At 52.5% G+C, this 9,122-nt stretch overlaps 1 long non-coding RNA gene across 1 annotated transcript; it reads right to left on the reverse strand.

The window, feature by feature from the left end:
• Positions 1-3,064: 3,064 nt before the first annotated feature.
• LOC123813637 lies at positions 3,065-8,877 on the reverse strand. The gene is made up of 4 exons (XR_006784791.1): positions 8,740-8,877; positions 7,983-8,199; positions 6,916-7,032; positions 3,065-6,607 (listed from the first exon to the last, which is right to left on the reverse strand). It is a non-coding gene; the product is annotated as an uncharacterized LOC123813637 (long non-coding RNA).
• Between the last annotated feature and the right edge of the window lie 245 nt (positions 8,878-9,122).

The raw sequence follows: 9,122 nt of genomic DNA on the forward strand, positions 1-9,122 counted from the left end.
CATGTTAGAGGATTTAAAGCATTATTTCAGAATGAGGGAAGAAGGGAAAAAAGACAAAGAAAGGCTTTCCTGCTATCTTTATGATTTTTACTTTTGTTTTCCTGTTTTTCTGAGAGTCGGGAATAGGAAGTGCTTTCTTCTGTATATCAAGGAACTCAGGGCATATGAATAAAACGAGGCAAAAGAACACATAAAAAAAATAAGGCTATAGCCCCCCCCACTGCATCAGCTGCACACAGAGAGGAAGCGAAACAGGATGTGTTTCCAGGGCATCTGTGGGAGAAGAGACAAAATCTCTCTCTTCACCTCCAGAAATGCTGCCTTTCCCAAACTGCTTTTCAAGTTTTCCTCCTGGAAATGTGAAACGACGTGATCGGAGCCCTCTGTTGGGATCGATGGCCTTGTGTGTGCGGCAGCTTTCAGGGGGGCTGCGGCCAGGCTCCTGGGAAGGTGAACGGGAGAGTGGGGCGGGGAGAACACGCTGAAGCCGAGGCCCCGTCGTTTCTTCTGCTTGAGAAATGCTACTCCAAATATGGCTCCAGAAAATGAAAGCCCAGAGGGGGTGCAGAGAGAGTGAAAACACTTAAATTTTCTTTTTTTAAAAGTGGGAATTATTCACTTCAACTGCAAAGAAGAAATTGCCCTGAAAAGAGGGAAAAGGCCTGAAAGTACCCCCCAACCTCCCCAGCTGGGCTAAGTGCTGGGACAAACAAACAAAATGACTGATGTGATCAGTAAATCATCTTCGGCTGGGGGAAGGGTTTGAATAGAGGCGCAGGAAGAAAGCAGAAGCCAGGCAGTGTTAGCCGATTCCAGCAGAGGCAGTGAGCAGCAAGGGGCCTGGGCTATGGGATCCATAATTGGCTAACGAATAATAAAGCCCAAAATTGGATATTAACAGCAATTAGTTTCTGTAGAGGCACTGGAGAAAAGAGCTGCAGAAAACCCCATTGGGCCTTAAGCTGGAGCAATCTGAAATTAAACCAGTGTCTCAATTAAATGGGAATAAATATTGCTACATCAGTCTGTGTACGTGTGGGAGGCGGCTGAAGTGGACCCCCTGTGAAGTCCAGGTGCACCTTCCTGTGTCAGAAGCTTTCAGTGGTACGACCTTTGTGAGACACGTTCTGGTCCTGACCTCTGGCCTCTAGAGGCCAACTGGCCCCCCTTCCTGGGGTATATGACCTTGAGCCCGGCCTCAGAAGGTTATTTCAGGGCACTGGCCAGTTAAGCCACAGGAACCTTACATCACTAACTCTGCAACCTGGTGGGCCCCTGCAGATGAGGAAAAGGATGGAGCTTAATGCTTTTTAAAACCAGAGACCGTGTATAGTCCACCGCACCTCTTTGCCCTGGGGCAGGGCCCGGGGTCTGGAGGTCCACGAACACAGAAAGAGCATGTCTGCTCCTCTCTTTCAAACCAGCTTTCAAGCGGCTTCATCCCCTCCGGCGCAGGATCCGAGACTGGCGTTGACTGAAGGAGATGTGTGTCATTTCCTTCTGGGAAGGGGCATTTGTTGTTTCGGCTTCTTTGGAGTGTGGTGGGGGTGGGGATGGACGTGGCGTTGGGGGCGGTGGATTGCTGCTGGGTCCTAGGGACAGAGGCCAGGCGCCTGGGCCCTGTCGCTGAGGGTCTGGCGGAACGAGGAGGCTGTGTGGCGTAAAGGGGAGTCAGGCAGGATATGCCTAGGCGAAAAGTCCTCCTACCTCCCGGCACCACCCCTAAAGTGCTTTCACTCTTGCGCTCCGCTGGTGGGGAGCCAGGGAGTGGCTAAGAAGTGACATTTCGGTCGGTCGCAATCCTTTCCCCACCTCCTCCTTCGTGGGCGCGCGCACCGACCCGTTTTCTCGCACATTCTGAGGCTTTCTGGGGGTGCAGAAATCTCATCCTGGAGACCATTTGTGGACTAGAGACAGGCCCAGAGGGGGAAGAGGGCAGAGGGTCAGCCAGTGCCAGGCGCCGAGCCCTCCCTCGCAGAAGCCAGGCCGGCTGCGCGGCGGGGAGGGCGCGGCGACTAGGCCGAGGCCTGCCGCTGGAAAGCGCATGGGCCTTGGAGGGAGGACGTTTCATTCTAACCAGGCCTTTGGTTGGGCGTGACCCATTCTTCTAAGCCAAAGATGCACCCCATCCCCGACCCGTCCCCATTCCTACTCCCAATTCCCTAATCGTCTCTAACGTTGCTCGTCGATGTCCACCTGGCGATGGAGTGAAATTGGGGAACCGAGGTGCGCGGAAAAGAAAAAGAAAGGTGGACTGTCCAGGCACTGTCCCTGGCATTGGTGGCTCCGTGCTGAGGGCACCCTGTACCTCGGATCAGTCCGAAGCTTTGGAAAATGCGGATGACCCAGGTCTTTGGGGCCTCCCGTTTCTTGATTTCCGCAAGAGGGAAAAAATCAAAGCCCAGAAAACAGGAGCTAAAAGGAAAAAGGAAGCCAGAGCCCGTTCATCTTCACCTCGCTCCATTTAGATGTCTCAGGGACTTAGGAGTAAAAGGTGGGGTGAGGGGAAGCCCTGGGGGCAGGACCGCGGGCCTGGCGGGGTGGCAAGGCCGAGCCCGGAGGACCCAAACACTCGGATCTGCACCGTGAATGGCTTTAAAAACATTCCAAGTAGCAGCAAATTGAATTTCCGGCGAAAATATTGCCTCCTCTGACCCAGGTTTTCATTTTGTTGGGTAACATTTCCATTTTAAGACAAAAGGAGAAGGGTAAGAGAATGAGGTGAACGCATTGAGAACTGCTGACACTTCCTTTCTGACCTGGAACATTCCTTGCTCTCAATAAGGCCTTCTTTTTTTTTTTTTTTTCCAGGCCATCTAAATCTGGTGCAGCTCTCCCCAGGCCTTCCGCAGACCCGCATTCCGTGGCACAGAACAGCACACACCGACTCCCAGAAATCCCACTTGAAGTCCTTTCTCTTGTTCTGTGTCTACACTGGCCATGCAATTCAGTATTAAATCTATATATTTTAAAACGGATGTCAAATTGAGTAAGACCTGGCAGAAACGCTCAAACGAAAGAATGGTAGAGGGATTTGGAAGAAAAAAAATCTTTATTAGGTACCATAATTCTTATAATTGTTACTGTTGACACGCACATCACCATGAATCAGCCAGCCAAGCCTCAAACACACAGACTGCAGCACAACCTTCAGCTCCCGTTGACTCACGGGCCGAGAGCCACCCACAGAGGAGAGGAGGAAGGGAGGCTCCATCTGTCTTAGGGAGAATGCTTTGCAGCAGCCCCCAGAGAACTCCATTCTCAGGTTAGAACAAGGGGTGGGGGTGTTATGTAAGTTCAGCAGAGGGAAATAGAAAAATTATTTCCCCGTGGAGACAGTATAGATGGATGGATTTGTGCGTGCGTGTGTGTGGGTAAATGCTTTTCTATAAATACTAGCAATGGATATGGTTATGCAAACAGATACGGTTGTGTGCTATGTATGTGTGTATATGAGCTTTTTCCTGCTGAGAAATTACCCCTTCCCCAAATATTTCTCTGGCTAAGCCTCCTCATGCGTCCACAGTCACTGTCCCCCATTTCCACCTCTTTGGTGACAGAAGTGATAGAGGAATTTACCTTTGCCTTTGCTCAATTTCCTTTCTGCTTAAACAGAGACCTGGGCCTGGGCTGTCTCTGGCAGGGGAAAGAAGAATATTACCATTTTTTTTTACTTTGATACATCACTAAATCCATCTTAAAGTATCTGGCATATTCACCTGGAGAAACATGAGCTCTCATCCTCATGAGGACCATAATGATGGTAGTGTGGGTGAACCAACAGGGGCTTTTTTAGCGTATTCTCAGCAAAATGCCTCAAACATCATCTACATTTAAAAAACAATATGTTCCCCCCTTCATTGAAATGGTAGGATGTAATTAGAGGGACTCAAATAGATAGGCAGGGAAGAAGATAATGTTGAGAGTTAAAAAAATGCCTTGAAAAAGCAGAAATCTTCAAGTCTCTTACATAAATATTGCTGGGCATCAACAGGCCCCAAGTATAGGGGGAGGGAAGGAGCCAGGACTGACCTTCCCTCCAACACCTCTATTCGGTGAACACAAAGGGGGCCTTGAAATGACACAGTAGGCAGAGTGTACATACATCTCTGCCATTTTCGGCCATTAAAGCCCCACAGAAAAACACACTGTGTAATGAGACCTGGTGCACACAGGACAATCCCCATACACATGAAAGCTTTCAGAAACTAGAGTTTACATAAGCCATAAAAAAGCACCCCCCTCCCATTGCAGATTATGGGCAGCAGGAACCTGGCAGATCTTGACCATGGTGCCTGCGGTTTAAGCTCTCAGGGAGAAGTGTGTTAGGTTTCCATCTACGAGGGGCATTACGTGGGCAGGCACATCAGCGAAGGGTGTAGCTATGTCTGATGGAGTTATGGGGAAGCAATTATGGAGACAAGGCTCACTAATGTGGACAACTGAAGGGCAAGGGGTTGGTCATCAGGGGCTTAACCCATCCCTGGCAGAAACATAAGAGCAGCCTCTCAGGGAGGAGGGAAGGGGAGAGGCTAGGGGATTTACCCCCCAAAAAGGCACCATTCGAAGGGAGGTCTGTTTTAAAGGCGGCGACTGTCAATGACCCTTAGGACAACCCTGGCTAAGGCTCAAGGAGCCAGGGAAGCTGCTCCCTCTTCTGTCCTCCAGCTAAGCTCACCTTCTGGGGCTGGAAGAAGAACAACGCCCCTAACAGTTTGCATGATGTTAACTGCAGCCTATTCTGCAGGGGTGAGCAGTTTGCAGCACATTTCTGCAGACCCAGAGAAGGTTCTGGGAATGTCTAGTTGGGGTACAGCACACTTCACCTCACCTGACTCCAGAGGCCCCCTTAGGAGGGCAAAGAAAGAACATAAGACATAATAACTACACAATGATTGACACACAGTAGGCACTCAATAAATATTTCGGAGGAAATGAGACTAGGGTATCTTTGAATACTAACTTATCCAGTGGGCTAGACTGAGGCTTTGGAGAGGAAAGAGTTCCTCAGTAAGCTACAACTGAGACTCTTTTAGGCCTTGATTACTGTGCAGGAAACAAACTAAAATCCTAAGCATCCTTATGGTCTCAGCCTTGCAAAAACAGGCCTCTGCTAAGGTTGGGGAAAGGGATGCAGCAGGCTTCCTGGGTAGGAAGATCCAGCAGCTCTTGGCCTCCTTTCTCTGTAGGGACCTGCCCCACCTCCATTTTCTCCACCAGAAAATTAATGAGTTTCAGTCTTGCCACCATCCACTGCAGCTTGGGGGTTAATACTGAGCAGGAGATGGGATCTGTCATTGTGCCCTGTGAAGGGGGTCTCCAGGACCAGCTGCTGCTCTAGGTCTAGTGATGGGAAGGCCCCATTTGGGAAGCAGCTTCTTCAGGATGAGGGAGGGCTGGCCCTCTGCATTCCCTGATGCTTTCTTTCAAAACATTCTTTCCTCAAACCCTCACTTGTACACATTCTGTTTTTCCTTCTGTTAGGATTTTTAAAGGAATGCACCACCCCCCTTGGGTATGTACATATAGGTTACCGAGCCTCTCCCTTCCTCTGCATCTCTTGGATCTCTGCCTAAAACTGCAATTACAGCCACAAGGAGGAAGTGAGATGCTCCCAAGAGCCCTGGCCACGCTTTCAGTCCTGATGGAGCCTGTGACCCCGCCAGGAATTTGTTCCTGCTTCCCCGTACATCCCAATGACTTCTTCAAGCTTGTCAGGTGCCCACAGCTCTACAGCAAAGGATGACAAACATCCTCCTCCTCCCTTCCAACTGGCTACCTCCCTCCCCCCAAACCTCACGCAGAACACAATATACCCGCAGTCCAAGCCCTGGCACAGCCTGCCAGTCTTCTGGATGCCAGGTTATTTTTTTTTAAAGAGAAAACCAAAAGCTAAGCCCAGAACAAAAACACAGCCAAGGAGAAAGGTGTCCACCCGCGTACAATGCACCCCAAGCCTAGAGAAAAATATGCACAGAGAAGCACTCCGCAATGCGCTCACAGGCATCCCCTCCCCCCGCTTCGGTGCTTGCCGGGATCTGCAGTTCTGTCACAGAATCAGCTTCGGTTTCGCATCTCTAAGCCCCTGTCTGTCACGAACCACACACCTCCCCACGCCAAGGGCTTCTGCCCCCGGGAGCCCGCGACCCCTCCCGTCCCAAGCCGCAGCGCTGAGCTCTGCGGAGGGCGCCTTGGCTCTGTGGCTCCTTCCTTGGCGGGACCTCGCGGACCGACGGTGCTCAGCCAGCCCCATTCTTGGCATTCACCGCGTGCCTTAATTGTATGGACATTTAAATCAAGGTCCGCTGTGAACACGGAGAGAGAGGCCTTTCTCCTGAGGAAGGCAAGGAGGAAGGAAGGAAAGGCGGAAGAAAGAAAGGGGACTGGGGAGAAGATGGAACGAGGAAACAGGGAAAAATAAGTAAAAAACGGCGCGAGTGCGTGCGCACTGACAGCGAGGAAAGGGCTGGGGGTGGGGGAGTGCAGGGAGGAAAGGACCACAGCATCCTCCCTACCGCAGCTCCCCAATCACACAGACAATGAGATAACAGCGCCGTCTTCCAAAGGCTCTTTGTTCTCCCCCATCCTTTCGGGTCCAGGCTTTTTCCTGCAAAGCGGAGGGGGTGGAGGGTGTGGGTGGAAGTGGGAGACGAAGGGGTGCCTCCCCCGTGTTAATTACCCGGACTCCCCTCGCCCCTTCCCTGCGCCTCGCCTCCCCTGCAGCTCCAGACAATGAAAAAAACAACATCAACCCCACCTCGCCCCAGCTCTGCAAACCCTACCCACCCTCTTGCCTTCAGCTGTGCCCAGGAAACTGAGGGGGGCTAGGAGGGGCAAGAACAGAGCCGGGGCACCAAGAGGGCAGCAGGGGCTCGACAGCGGCTGCACGGACCGAGCAACCACCGCCGCCTTTACCTAGTCGGCCGAGTCCAGGCGCAGCCTGGCCGGGCGTGCCGCAGGGCGAGCTGCCGCGGTCCGCGGCCGGGGTCGGGGGTATCCGCCTTCCGGAACTCGCCTGCTGCAGTCCTCTCTCTCAGGTCCCAAATGGTGGAGGGAAGAAAGGAAAATAAGAAAAAAGAAAGAAAGAAAGAAAGGAAAAAGAAAAGAAAAGAAAAAAAACCCATAAGAGCGAGGCCCATCTGGCCCCTCATCAGCTTTGTCAAGTCTTGCATACGCTAAAATGCTAATGACCTAGATAGCTCATGCAAAATGCAGCAGGGAGGAGGGAGGGAGGGAGGGAGGTGGGAGGGAGGAAGAGAAAGAGTGGCGGGGGGGGGGGCAAGGGAGGAGGAGACGGAGTGGGGGGAGAGAGGGAGCGGGGAGAGAATATACGTCTTCGAAACACCCCTACCACTCTCCCTATCCCACCCCACCCCAAACTGTCAACCGGCTTTACCAGGTAAGTGGTGGGCGTAGATTTGAAAGGTCATTCGTGTCTAATGCGGCTGTCTCCCTGGGTCCAAAAAGGGAGAGGGCCGGAGGATGAGAGTCCCCAACGCCAAAGGGATAATAAGACATTATTTGAAGCCCCCTCCCTCTGTGCCTCCTCCACCTCTCCACTCTGTTTACACACAAATCCAAACGCCTCCCGTGTGTGTGCATGGACAGAGCACATTTTTATCAGTTTCTCAGCACTCCTGTGACAGTCTCCCATATTCTCGTCCCCTGCAAAACTCATCCTGTGAACTCGAAGAAGGGTTAAACACCCCCCTTCTTTTCACAGTCCCCTCGAGCTGGCCCGTCCCTTCTCCCCTCTCCCTCACTCAGCCACCCAGACAGCATCTCCGGCTTCTACTGTTTTCTAAGCCTTCTGGTCCGCAGTCTGCCCTCCAACACCCGGATCTCCACAAGGTGAGGCAGGGGAGCAGGAAAGCCAAGTTAAGTCTATCTGACCCCCCGCAATTCAGCTCCCTTTCCCAGAAAAACAAACCCAACTCCTCCCCAACAATGACAATGCTCAAGCATACCAAAAAGATACATACAATTCAGTCTGAATACCTCAGAGGTGCGCTGGGCGGACGCCCTTGGGCACTGGCGATCACTCGAATTCCGGAGCCAGCGCTCCCGTGTATCCTTCTCGCCGAGCCCAAAGTGCTTTGTCCGGGGGTCCACTCAAGGTCTTTCCCGTTTTTGTTCTTTTTAACAGACTGGTTGCAGTCCGCAGCGTTTCAGCCAGGGTTACGAAAGGCAGTAGATCTACTGGAATAAAAGGGATCGAGATAATATACATACAGATGGAAGAAGGAGAGACGCAGAGAGGCAGAGGAAGCCGCATCTAGGGAGCGGCCGCCGCGGCCGGGCCCCAACTGCTTCCTCCGCTGGGGAAGGGGCGGGCGGCGAGAAGGCGCTCGTAGTCGCTCCACCTGGCAGGAGGAGATGATAGCCATGACAAGGAGCCTCGTGACGACGGTTGTGAGCACTGTAAAAAATTCTGAATCCCCCTTTGGTGACCAGAGCTTGCGGGCAGGAGGGACTGTACTGCTAGCGGCGGCGGCCGGGGGGAAGGAGAGGAGCGCCGGAGCAAAGGTTGTGGCGGCTGCACCCTCAGATGAATAATAATAACGCACAGCGCAAGTTGCGGTGCCGCCTGGAAATCCAGCCCTCCGCGTGAACTCGCGTCGAGTGTGGATTGCAGGGGATGGGGAAGAAGGGGGAGGGGAGGGTGGAGGAGGGAGGGAGAGGAGGAAAGAGGAAGGCAGAGAGGGACAGAGAATTTGGAGCCTTTTAATTTATCCTTACCAAGCCCCAATCTCGTTCGCCGTTCTCTTTGGGTGAGGTCGATCTCCTTTTAAAAAATTATTATTCCTTTAACGGATTATTCAGCTAAAAGAAGCCACATCTGCTGACTGTACCGAAAACAAGAGGATTAGGAGCCGGTCCACAGAGCCCGGCCCGCAACCCCCCACCCCCTCTCTGCACCAGCACACGTCATTCTCACTGCCCCCGGGTACCTCCCTCTCCTTGCTCGGAGAGAGCTGTGCCAAGGAAAATGCGGATTTGGGGAAAGTGAGAAGTGGGAGCGCTCGGAAGAGCGGGAAAGCCAAAGCTGGAGGTGGTGATTCGCACCCCCACACTCGCACGCGCTTCCGTTTACCCATGTCTATCCTGGGAGAAGGGGCGCT

The sequence above is a fragment of the Phyllostomus hastatus genome, unplaced genomic scaffold (assembly GCF_019186645.2).
Source record: "Phyllostomus hastatus isolate PE091 unplaced genomic scaffold, TTU_PhHast_1.1 phas_contig_159, whole genome shotgun sequence".
NCBI lineage: Eukaryota > Metazoa > Chordata > Mammalia > Chiroptera > Phyllostomidae > Phyllostomus > Phyllostomus hastatus.